This window comes from Patagioenas fasciata, chromosome 1 (genome assembly GCF_037038585.1).
Source record: "Patagioenas fasciata isolate bPatFas1 chromosome 1, bPatFas1.hap1, whole genome shotgun sequence".
NCBI classification, from domain to species: domain Eukaryota; kingdom Metazoa; phylum Chordata; class Aves; order Columbiformes; family Columbidae; genus Patagioenas; species Patagioenas fasciata.
This window is the reverse complement of record NC_092520.1, coordinates 7,903,772-7,917,520: the sequence shown is the minus strand read 5'-3', so window position 1 is coordinate 7,917,520 and position 13,749 is coordinate 7,903,772. Positions and strand designations below refer to the sequence as shown.

Sequence of the window (13,749 nt, the reverse complement as noted above, 5' to 3'; positions counted from 1 at the left end):
CTTCATATGGATTTGTACGGTACTTAGCATGATAGAACACAATCCTGTTCAGCACCGCTGCCAAACATTCATACCTCTGCACAACAAGCAAACAGACATATGATATAATACAATAATATGGCATGTCTGAAGAATACTGAGTACTCCTTCCAAGATGATGACCATCTTCAACTCCAGTTATAGCCAAAGGAGACAGAGACATCCAATACTTTGCCTTTTGGGGGTGTCTGGCAGCTATAAAACGTAAATAATATTTGGTAGCAAGAACTGACTGCCTGGACTGCAGCACAATAGTCAAATAAGAACCATATTCCTTGATACCCAAAGTAAATCAAAGTTTCCGAATCTGAACTCCCACACATTCTTCTCATCAAGAATAGCAGACTGGTGGCTTTCATCAAGGTCTGGATCACTGTATGTACAGGATGACAACATCCAACGGAGCACACAGCTGATTTTTAGCAGCCAAAATAAGTGTTGTACCTTACAGTTGGAGTGTATCACAAATGCAACCAAAGACATCTTTGTTCTTCAGCACCACTATTCTTCAGTGCTCATACCAAAACTAAATTCAAGCAATACCACAAATACACTGGATGCACAATTTAGTAACCCAAATTGTGGATGTCCATGTTGATCCTGAGTGGGTCCTTTGCACACACCACAAAAGTCAATATCAGCTGAGCCCCATGAAGTCTGCTGGACATAGTTCTAGTTTTTCTTACTCTTTCTTTGCCTATTATGACACTATTTTAAAATTAACACATAACGTTAAATTCAATCATGCTTAATATTGCATCAATTGCATCAATTTTAACAAACTTTGACTCATATGACTGACGCTGTTGGCTTTGAAAGACCACTTTGACAAGAACCATTCAGAAGATAAGACACAGTCCTACAAAAACTCACATATTTCTAGACATTTGCATTACTGTTTTGTTTCAATGAATTCTACTCAAAATTCTTAATACAACAATAAGAAAAATTTCTTTAAGGATAAAACAGCTTTTATGGTCCTACAATATCTTATCCAAGAGCCTACCAGTTAGCCTAAACTAACAATTTCGTATATTTTATTACTTTATCACTCCATGATTCTTTAACTGGTTCATAACTGTTTGTGGTTTATGTTGCTGATCGAGGAATGGGCATTTGCTACAACACCAAAAATCAGAGATACGTGATACTGAAAGAGAACTGGACATCAGGAACTTTGCTTATTGGATTTCTTTGGAAAATGGTTTTCTCCCTCAATCTAAAGTTTTACCACACAAGAAATTATTTGCTTTTTCTTCTACAGAATGAGTCTCTGCTTAATTAATATAGTGTACTGATTTATATAAGAATCAAAAAAAAACAAAAGGCAAACCCTTTCCTTGGAGTTATTATTCTAGATGGGATCATTAGAGAATAATCCATACTTTACAGTCCCCACACTTTATAGACACACTTTTATGTAATGTAGATTTTTAAAGCTCTATAAGCAGACAGATATACTATAGAGCCAGAATATCTGTTGGGCCAATGCTTATACATCTGATGAAATTAAATATATATATATAAAATGCACCTTTAATAGAACCCAAGTTATATTTGAATGAAACATAGCTTCAGCATAGCTTACAGAGAAAAGGTTTTCCAGGGATACTGTTAATACGAAATGAAGCCATGCATTCAAGGTAGAGGGTAATGTGCAGTAAATATCGGGAGAAATTAAATTCTCACCAATAAAAATTTGCTTCCTAAAGCATTGCTCTTAAAATGTAAGCTACACACATGAAAAACTAAATGTCATAATAAAGCATATTTAAAAGCAAGAAACTCTGCAATTAATTTGTTTTACCATCTACTTTGATAAAATGATGTCAAAATTAATTCTACCTCAGCTACTTCTCATGGTCCGTACCTGAGAACTGGATGCCACTTGCAATACTAATCAGTAACTTAAAGCAGAAGGATTCCTTTCCTTTTCTGGATTATTTCTGGGTCTTTGGCATGCTCTCATTTTTTGCAAGCATATTTTAGGAACACTGAAACTCCACATAGGCAAGGAGACACACACACAAAAAAAGAGCTTCATTATTTTCAGTAAAAGAATAACTCTGCTTTTGATTACATGAATATATTTAGGCGACTGGAAATCTTATGGGAGTTATGCACGCAAAACCTGAGTTACATGGTGCAGGTACACGGTGCCTGTGAGGACACCCATACAACTGCAGAGGGAGGAAAGAAAAGCATGGAAATGCTGAGAAATCAAAATGTCATTATTTTAAGTACACTTTACACCAGTCTAAACAACTACACAGCTGCAGCACTACAGCCCCATGGTGTACTTTGAAATATCTGGGTATTAGTTGGACCCTGTAGACCAAATGCTCACCTATTTACTTATGAAAAATATAAACACCCCTGGGCGTTGCACTTGCTTGGAGGCAGGAGGATTTAGACTTCACTTACATGCTGTTTGAGTTCACCTGCCCGTACTTACTGCAGCATTTAATGCATAGTACTGGTAGAGTTGAAGGAGTGCAGCTCTGCTGGTGTGGAGACTGTTGTGTTGATTAAAAAGTCTTTGATACATGGAGATGGTTGTGTTAAAACAGCTTTGATAAGTACTGTGCCTTCCTATGGGACAGAGGAGGCCACAGCTGTGCCCACATGTGGCAGTTGGCACAACACGACGTCTATAGGAACAGCTATAGGATACAGGAGAAGGTTTTCCTAAATATCTCCCATATGTTGTTCAAACCATTTATCCTTTAGATGAACTAAATAGATTAGATCTGAAGATAATTTAGGAATACCTGTGAGTTTAAATAATTTAATTGGAGGAGATTTGACTAACAGGGTTGATTGAAACTACACAAGAAAAGTAGAACTGGTTCCAAACCAGTCCCCAACAAGCTCCACTTTTGAAATTCCTCTAACAATGGTGTGTTGAATGATGATGACTGAAAACAAAGAAACATATGATGGAAGCGCTACATAATTCAGGCAGATGCTGTGATCTACCTATTTTCAAGCCCTTAATGCTCCTTCTGGCCACAATAAACCACATAGGCCGAACTCTATATGGACCCATACACAATACCGGCCAGTACCAAACACTGGTTTTGCAGATGAATTGCTACACAAGTCTGCTGAGAGCTGCTGCCTTCCCCAAGGGTATGATCCTGCCTTCCAGCTCCTGTTGTGAAACAAGGCAGATCAGAAGACAGAGAGAAAAAAAGCAAATATGATTCCAAACTCAGCAAGAACTGGAAACTTCTGCCTTGCACATGCAAGAAATCACAGCTGGCTGGGTTACAGTGCCCTGCACCAGCACGAGGTAGGATCAGGGAACAACAAATTCGGTCAGAAGCTTAAAACAGCCTGTCAGTAAGTTTAGGATTGTATTTGCTTTTCTTTCCTCGCATTCACATCAGAATTTGTGAACGAAAAGACGTTTGGGCTGCAACAGTAAAATGTTGACTTAAAACAAATGAAAAATGTTATTGTTTCATCAGTGAGAGATGTTTAAAATTAGTTGAGATCTAACCCTAACTGAGTGTATAAGATTAAGGGGGTTTTAATTTTGATTGATCTTTTTTTTTTCTAATTGTATCTGTTCCCTTTCCTAAGAGGGATTTTGATTCTATTCTTGCAAAGTCCACGGCATAGCCGCCTTTTTAAAGAAAAACACACCAACACATTTCAGGAGACCCTTTCCAGCTTTTGGAGACTCAGAACTGGGAAAATGTAGGGCACCGAAGCTGCGAAAGGCATGAAGGATGGGGGAGGCAAAACACAGCAGCCAAAATAGAAGTGAGAAATGCAATCAGAGCATCGGGAAAGGCAACAAGGAAGTTTTCCCAGTGAACTTTGATAACTTTAGAAGGAGCTCAAAAACTACTTCTACTTTTGGAGTACACACCTTTGTTTAGATGACCATCAACAACAGAGCCAGAGGTCTGAGCAAACACTCTTCCCTGCCTTAATTATTTTAAGGCCTCTTGATTTGATCCTCTACTCTAGAAAACTCAAAACCAAAAGTCCTTATAGTTCAATGGGAGACGATGCAATATTTTATAAGAAATTTCCAGGCAATCTGCCCTGGGACTGATCCAAGCCGAAGCCATCAGCAACTCATTTACCTTTCCTAATCTTTATACACAACAGCAAACACAAAGGAATAAATCCTGTTAGTCTGCAATGCTCTGTATACACACCCGAGCTTTAAAACTCCTACATGAGACTGTATTTTAAAACCTGAAGTTTCTAAACTGGAAGTGTAAGCCGGTTAAATTTTAGACAGAAACACAAGAAAAAGTACACTAAGATAGTTGAGAAAAACACAAGCTGTAGGCTCCAATGCTTCAAAAGGCTTGAAAATTGTCAGACAAATGACAACCATAAAATATTTACATATAAACATCCATTTGAGGTGCAAATTAATCTACCAGATTGCACAGAGGGAAGGCAGACCGAGAGTATGGGGTCCGGTACAAACCCAAAAGCTCTGAGCATCTCAGGCCCTTCATATACACAATAGGACTTTGATGAACTACCAAGAAAAGGCAACATATGGGTTACACAACCTTGAGGAGACATAAGGCATTACGTATGTGACAAATATAATACTATCACCCAGTGTGATGAGCACTGACAACAAACAAGCAAAAGGCTTAAAAATAACAGCTCCTAAAACTACGCGTGACACGTAAACCCATCTTTTGTCTTGCTAGGGAAAACAAGTGGACAGAAAAAGGGGGGTTCAATCATTTCTGGGATTACCAAGCAGGCTTATTTCTGGGGTTTCAGTATTTAGGAACCAGATCAGCACAGAGAGGACACTGACACATGGTCTGTGAAGATTAATCTCAGGCCAGTGGACAGACTCTTTCCAGGAATGATATCTAAAGTGAAGGTTGCATTCTGGGCTGCCCTTGATCTCCGTTAACTGTAAAAAGAAGTGCAACCTCCCCAAATTAGCCATAGCCTCAGTGGATTCTCTGTGTTCCTGCAAAACACAAATTTAGGAACAGTTCGGTTGTGAAGCGCTGTTACTCGAAACCTTAATGCTGTTAGCAGACAAGAAATGGCCCAGATATTCTATGTGAAGAACTGCTATGCGAGTACCACAGTAAATTTCGCAGAAGTAGGCAATAGGATGTGCTCAGGAATATTAAGGTGAAATAAATAACCCAAATGCCAGGGGAAAGTGGCCAAGGGTGAGGAGGACAGGCAGCTCTGAACCGAGTGGGTTTCACGTGCAGCTGCACAAAGAGCCAGCGCAAAGGGCAGTGATCGAAGGGCACAAGTTGCCCGGTAGTCTCTTGTTACAGAATATTGATTTGTGCAGACGATGCAAGGAACAGGGCTAAATGCTCTGCAAGTCAGATTGCTCGGAAGGGCAGGAGTTTGGCTGTGATGTGTCAGCTGAATTCTCTGAGAAACTATGGACATGTGGAGCCTGCAGGAGCTCTGTTTACCTCCCTGCTGTGCAGAAGGAACCAGATTCATATCCATCCCTTCGCTACCTGTCTAATGTCACCGGTACCTCCTATGAAGTCCATAAGCTCCCTCACCATCTAATTTCAGGCCTTAAGGTTCTAGGGTTTTTCTACTATATAATTTCCATGATTTTTGTTATAAATCAGGCCAGCTACTCCTTGTCCTCCAGACGTTGATGTGGAAAGCAAACCACCATCATTCCCTTTACAGCTTCTTATACACTGTGTGACTTGTCATGTCCCTCCCCTGCTCAGGCTCCTTTTTCCCAGGCTAAACAGTTCCAGTTCCTGCAGCTTTCATACACGTTTTACATTTCCAAAGCCTCTTGTTTTCTTTTCTGGAACTAAATTTATCTTAAAGCACAATCTCTAAACTCCACCTGAAGACCCAGCAATGCTGCAGAACAGAGACTGGTGGATGAAGTTGGACAGTAGTGTCAACTTTATGAAACAAAACATACACATACACACAAATGACCAGGGAAGTGATGTTAGTAAAAGAGTGTTTGGGTTCTTTTTTTGCTTGCTTTTTAAGAATCGGAATTTTCGTCTAATTTACTATACAGAAAAGTCGTTCTTTAAGAAAAATTTCAATTATCAATGATAACTAGCTGCAGTGTAGGTTTGTTGTCCAAGTATTCTCACACTTGATTTTACAACATATAACCACAAATCTATTCTGTTAAACTGCTGCCTTTACGTATTTTTTTCTTTAAATATATTCTTTTAAACATGACTAACTGTACTTACTCAAGGAACAGGATAACTATACAACGAACAGTTAGTGATTGCCTCGGCATAAAATCACAAACCTTTCTCCAGCACTTCTGATCAGAAAGCATCTTGAAAACCAGGTTGCATTCCTGCCCTGCTTTAGTGCCCCTGGCAGGAACATCTGATCCCTGCAATCCCATGGAAATCCCTCCTCTGCTCACCCCTTTGTGTAAACTACAATTATATCTTCAAAAAAAAAAACCACTTAGTATTAGTGTGTAACCTGTTCATCTTCACTCTCGGTGGCTGACTCTGGGACCTGGATTCTTCCCACCACATCGCTTCTTTTCAGGTATCACTAAAGGGCTTTAAGCGATTGCGGAGATCAGTTGCTCGCCCCACCAGGGCCATTCATATCACAGTATCACAATATCACAGTATGTTTGGGATTGGAAGGGACCTCAAAAGATCATCCAGTCCAATCCCCCTGCTGGAGCAGGAACGCCTAGGTGAGGTCGCACAGGAATGTGTCCAGGCGGGCTTTAAATGTCTCCAGGGAAGGAGACTCCACAACCTCCCTGGGCAGCCTGTTCCAGTGCTCTGTTACCCTCACTGAGAAGAAGTTCTTTCTCAAATTTAAGTGGAACCTCTTGTGTTCCAGCTTGATCCCATTGCCCCTTGTCCTATCATTGTTTGACACTGAGAAGAGCCTGACTCCATCCTCGTGGCACTCACCCTTTATATATTTATAAACATTAATAAGGTCACCCCTCAGTCTCCTCTTCTCCAAACTAAAGAGCCCCAGCTCCCTCAGCCTTTCTTCATAAGGGAGATGCTCCACTCCCTTAATCATCTTTGTTGCCCTACGCTGGACCCTCTCCAGCAGTTCCCTGTCCTTCTTGAACTGAGGGGCCCAGAACTGGACACAATATTCCAGATGGGGTCTCACCAGGGCGGAGTAGAGGGGAAGGAGGACCTCTCTCGATCTACTGACCACCCCCCATCCACATTAAAGGTAACGTGGGGCCTGCTCATTAGTGATCCTTTCTCATATTTCTTGACCTGACTACACAGGCCGTTTGTGTCTCAGACAGCGGAGCGAGCAGATTCTGATGCCCTGAGACTCCTAAAACTACACAAACCCTGCAAATATAAGTAGCTTCACCTCGATTTCTTGTTTCTGCCTTTCAAGTGTCACCACATTGAAATTCAGGTGTACAAATATTAATACTAAAATCAACAATGCAAATATGAAGATGGAATGAAAAATGAAGCCACAAAGCCCAAAAATGATGTAGCACCAAATGAAAACCTCTTATTTATGCAACAGAATAAATATAAATTGACATCTTAACAGTGAAAAATTATTAAGGAGTCCTGCTTTGAATAGCTTACAATCTAATTGTATGTAACACACAAAACTAGTGGAACTTGATATATAGTTACAAGAGTAAAAGTCAGAATTTATGAACTTAATACAGCTGCTCTTGTTTGTTCTGTTGGGTTTTTTCCGCTTAAAGAAAACATTCAACATCAAAATAATCCTAAATGTGAAAACTGGAATAAGACAGAAAGCAAAACCAGAAAGATGTCTGTTCTGGAATAAATAACTTCCAAGCTCATACAAAAGAAGTATTATTTCACATGAAAGAAAAAACATAATGTGGAATTAAGAAAATCCAGAACTAATTCGGTAACACTGACATCTTTCTAGATGGAATGGAATGAGATTAAACCACCTTTATTTATTACCAAAATACGCATTGTGGTCTTACATTTTCTGACACTCGATTGGGAACTTTTCACTTATGAACCTTTGTATTTAGACTAAAGTCTCTGAGTTGATAAACCAAACACCTCCAAGCAACAATGGAAAATGAATTCTGTGTTTTGGACATTAAACAATTGAATCTGTAGATCTGCAAAGTCTGTTTTGGGGGTTGTTTGTGGCGGTTTGGGGTTTTCTTTGTTAAAAGCACAGCTCAGCATCCACCTGCAAGGCAGGATTATCGTTGTGCACAACACCTAGGAACGAATTGGAAGGTGACTTGAATTATTCCACTACAGTATAAAGCGACATATGCCACACAACCCGGGGAGAGAAGAGCATATAAAACATAAAGTGTGGGCTTCTGTTTGCAAAACTACAAATCATCCAGGTTCTCTCTTTCCAGGAAACTCTACACGATTCAATTCCCTGATAAATGTGTTTTGAAGGAAGCATTGACCTCTTCATCCCAAAAGTGAAGACAGATTTAAGGACATTTGCAGTAACTTGCCCTGGCAAAGTGAGTTTACTGCCACCAAAAGTTCACTTGGACCACAGCCATTAAAATGCCAGTTGTTTCTTCACATATTTTGTATGTTGGCTACTGCTGTCATCACCCATCCATTCAGGGCAGCTTCACTGGCTACTTCTGGGATGAATATGGCCAGAGAAAACATGGTCTTTATTTTATAAAGATGTTGTTTGGCATTGTTTTAATCTACAGTAAATACAAGAACATACCACAGTGAAACAAAACTTCAGTACCTGTAAGAAGCAAGAACCTGGTATGACCTGACCAAAATCAGCAAATCTCAGTAAGGCAGATTTTTCTCATTTGACTGCAAAATCGACTTTTATCACATTTGGCCACTAGTTACAAATTCAGCTTTTTCTCCATGGTCACCCTCTGACATCGAACTTGGCCATCTGGAACAAATTCAGGAGAGGATGTGTAGGAAAAAAAATAGCTTACAATGCAAGACACCACTATTTCTACTGTGTGCAATATGCACTCAACAGGAATGAAGAGGAGGATGCACAGCTGTCTCTTGTGTCTGTATCAACACTATGGCTGACTTCAGTTCTAGTGGCGAACAGTAAAATAATTTATAACATTTTTTTCTCAGCAAAATAATGAATAGTGTTAATTTGTAGCACTCAGAGAACACACAGCGTCAGCTCTCATAATATCTCAGCTAAGGAGATGGTTTTTCCACTGAAGTTTATATGAGAGACTGAAACATTGTCTGACTGAGGCAAGTGAGTTAATGTGGTTACCCTGTGTTCCCTCCATGGTCTATGAAGAGAGGGGAGATGACAATTGTCAAGAAGACAACACAAATCTTAGGTGGGTTAAAATGCCCTTGGAAGGTGGATCTCTCTCTGCTGACCAAAGAAGCCCTGCAGGACAACAAGCTGGGCATCCTACACAGGTGTAAGTCAACTAAAATGGGACGGATCTGCATTAAACAGCTGATAACATCTGGTAACATCTGGTTTAGATGGGATATTGGGAAAAAATTCTTCCCAGAAAGGGTTGTCAGGCATTGGAACAGGCTGCCCAGGGCAGTGGTGGAGTCACCATCCCTGGAGGGGTTTAAAAGGTGTTTAGATGAGGTTCTTAGGGACATGGTTTAGTGTTTGATTTAGGTTATGGTTGGACTCGATGATCCTGAGGGTCTCTTCCAACCAAAATGGTTCTATGATTCTATAAATACCAGGACAATGGCAGAGCTGCAAAAATAATATACATTTCACTATTCCCAGTCCAAAGTCCACTTAGCTTTGCAGCCTGCATTAATATAACAAGGACTTTTTCTGTATTCTACATACAAATATAAATATCTCAGTTTCTCACAGAGGAAACGATGTCTGGCTGGAAGATTCCTGCCATAAAAGCAGCTACATCTTTAAATCAAAGCTTTATGGTGAAAGTTGGTAAAGTTTAGAAAGCACTTTTTTGTTACTTAACTCTTGAAAAATGAAAAATATTCTTTGCACAGTCTGTAAACATAACCTACAGTTTCACACTGCTCCCCGTCCATCCACTGTAAAATCTGAGAGGCAGCTGGATAGAACTTGGGGTGGAAAATGTGGCCTTTTAGCCACGTACTTATTTCAGAATACTTATTGAGCAATTGAAAGGACAAAAAGCCGGTAATACCAATGACTTACTAAAAGGGAAACAAAAATCTCCAATACATGCTTGATTTTCTGTTGTAAGGAGCCTACAATTACATTCACTAAGATTTTTGAACATAAAACATTATGAACCTAAGCTTTGTTACCTAAAAAGAAGTTGCCAGTTTAAACAGAATCAGGTGCATGAAGAACTCCAGGGCATTAATGGGACCTAGCTTTGGTTGGTCCTACCTTTATAAGTTCCTGCTGGGCTGGTTTTAGACCCTGCCCTTTCAACAGAGCAGCCACATAAATTTAGCATTCCCACCACAGAATGGAGCATTTCACAAAGCTTATCTGTCAGATTCTTCTAAATGGCACACATGAAGTCCACATGGGATCAGCTTGAGACTTTTTTTCATTCTTGACAATGATGTGCTTAATAAAATATAGCCTTGAAAGTATTTATATAAGAAGTATGATGAAAAAAGTTGTTCCATGACAAACAGAATCAGCGTGCCTTTATCAGCTACTACAGAGACAATTCCTCTCACTGTCAGAAACAGAAAATGGGACGAGGGCAGCATTCAAGTATCTTTTACTGCCTAGACATAACTAGATGTGAAAAGATGATGACAGGGTTAGTCTAGAAGCACATGTGCAACCAGACATCTAGATGTGGGGTTCTTGCCATCTCCATGTGAACCACAAGCAGGGGTCCAAAACTGGAATCTGGTCTCCACCACAGAGGAACATGGAGCTAATTAGTTCTTTCCACCACCGTGAAAGACATGAGTGAATTACAGTAACGTTTTATGCTCTTAACTATTCCATAGAGGAATTCAAAATATATGCAATTACAGATCTAAATATAGTCCCTTGCAGTTAACAGAAATCAAGTCAGCTAAATAACTTGGGAAGGGAGAGAAGACATCTAAAAAACACGCAAAAACCTCACTTCACTTCTCCGGTATGGTAGTACTATCTTACTTTGAAGTGAAGCTTTCCTCAAGAAGTTCCATCAATCTGCTATGAATAGTTGTATTCTAACTTATTCTAGTCTGTTGGTGAAAGATAAAAGCAAAAATAATGAATTTATTTCTCAAATTTGTTCACCCCCTATCATCTCTAAATGGCACTGCCCAACAGGTAATTTTGTAACTAAAATCAAAAGCCTGGTTCTATTTAAAATTTTAAGTCTACTTAAGTGAAAGGTGAGCAACCAAAAGCCAGAGACAACGGCCATTTGTTTGATCACGCAGCAATAGTGCAATAATCCATACAAAGTCTCACCCCTTATCTAAAGGGAGCACATTCAACATCTGCAGGGGACTCTGTTCTTCCTTTCCAGCCTTGCTTTTTTTTTTCCTAAGACTCATAGCAAACATGCCAACTCTGTGAATATTCCAGGGAACGTGGAGCCTTATTTCCCTCGAGAACAAAGTGAGAAAACAAAATCCTTTCCCTCTAGCACATCAGGCAATCACATCCTGACACAAACATGATCAGAAGTAGGAGCCTTTATTTTCACGGCCAGAAGAAATCAATGTTGCCTCTAAAGTTATATATTTTTACTCTTAAGTAAATGCTTTATTTCCCGACTAAACAGGCCTAGATTTTTAAAAGCAAGATGGCAGACATTGTATAAAGCAGTAAAGTATAAATTAGGTCCAAAGTTATGTGAAATGTGAAGACCAGTACTGGATGTGAGAGCTCTTTCAAAAGCAAACTCCCAAAATGCTTCACTGTTCTTTGGAAAGACCCAGAACCGGTCAATGCCAAAGCAAGCAGTGTTTGGTAACAACTTCCACTGATAAATATCAGGGTATTTTAAAACTTGTTTTTACAGCTTTCTCTGTCTCAAGACTGATTTTAGGAGAATATTTTTATGAAATCCAGAATAGCAACACATAGAAAGGTAGAGGGATAATCCTGTCCTTAATACTGCTATCGAAATACACACTTCAGCACAGCATTGAAGAGTATCCCACCAGGATTTCTGCAGATGGCACGGGTGGGGAAGACAGTAGACACAAATTCCCAAATACACAAGGCCAGAAAGGGAAAATAAATCAACAGAAATACAAAACTAGTTAGACACAAAGCGCTGTCAAAAGCATAAAGAAAATAAATGGGGGGAAAAGAAGAAAGGAAAAAAAAAAATCCCCTCAATCACCCTAATATTCATAGGAGTATTACGGATTATTTGTAACAATAGCCAATTTTTAAAACAATTACAGAGTGTTTGAAGTTTCCAGCATGCTTTTAATTACATTTAGAAAGTTAAAGTCCTTTGCATGGACTAGACAAAGTCATTCAAAATACAGCGAGGAGGCTGATTCACTAACATTTTTAACCCTGCAATTTATGTACTTAAAAACATTTTTAGCAATATCTTTTTAATACTCAAATACATTCACGCTGGTAACTTCAGTATATCGATTGATGTGACAGTTTAAAGTATTTCAAGGAGGATATTTTGGTCTCTTGAGTTAATATTTTTAAATTGTCAAAATACATATCCTTGTAAGACAGATGAAATCAAAGCCTTGATTAAGACTGACCCAGACTGGCTTGAAACAAACAGGAAATCCACAGATTTTTCAGGCCAGAAGGGACCGCTGTGGTTGCCAATTTCACTTCCTGCACAAAGGAGCCCATCAGAGTTCACCCCAAAAATCCTGCAGCAAATAGTTTGAAACTGAATTACAGCTAAACATCCCGCACAGAAACTTCCTTAGTGTAAACCACCTCGTTCAGGATTAAGACTTAAAATACGAAAAGGCAGTCTTAATTTTCCTTCTCTAAACAGGTGGAGGATGCAAACCTCACCAGGACATCAGGGTGACACGTTTACAGCGCAGGAGGATGAATGATGAAGGGATGGTGCTTCTCCACGCATGTTCCCGTATTTACTACATGCAATTGTGAGCAATTACATGAATGACAACATGATTCATTAAAATAAACCCATTTTGAAAATTCATTTCTACACTGTCATCTGTTAAAACACAACCACAAAATCCATTGTATCGTTTTTTTGCACAAAAATAATTTTAGTAATCCGTGTGTTTTTAGCATTATTTACATAGCAAATGTTAACTCATAACTGATACTGAAGAGTTATTCCAACAAGAAAAAGAATTTATAGTCACATCAGCTATGTCCCCATTTCTATTGTGTAACATTCACTTTTTGCTCCTTCCCCCAGGTTTTGGTATCATCAGATCCAGGGATATTTCAGATGCAAAGACAAAGATCAGGTGAATAGAAAAGGTTCACTTGCCATTTATTCTATTAGCATATTCTGAAATTTCAAATCAGTGTCATGTTTGCAGGGAACCAGAAATAACCTAAGGTCTACAAGTGTTTTCAGAGTAAGAATTTGCCCTCATATATTCCTCAACTCTTTGGACACAGGAAACCACATTTTCCAAAGCTGTTTCTACACTTGCTATGATCACAAACTTCAGCAGGCAAAATTTAAGGCTGGTCATCTTTTCTTAAATGCTGCCATACGGTGTCATAAATATAGTACTAATACTTTTGTATTGTATCATGGGAATCAAAGTTAGTTGAAATCTCGTTTAAATAAAACACGTTCAAATCGCCTTCAAAACCCAACTCTCATAACTTTTATTTAAAATT

General features: G+C 39.1%; 1 protein-coding gene across 11 annotated transcripts in view; it reads right to left on the bottom strand.

Annotated features, from left to right (window-relative positions):
* Window positions 1-13,749, bottom strand: part of DLG2 (discs large MAGUK scaffold protein 2) — a 1,047,967-nt gene that overhangs the window by 1,032,015 nt on the left and 2,203 nt on the right. The gene's annotated exons all lie outside the window — the stretch shown is intronic.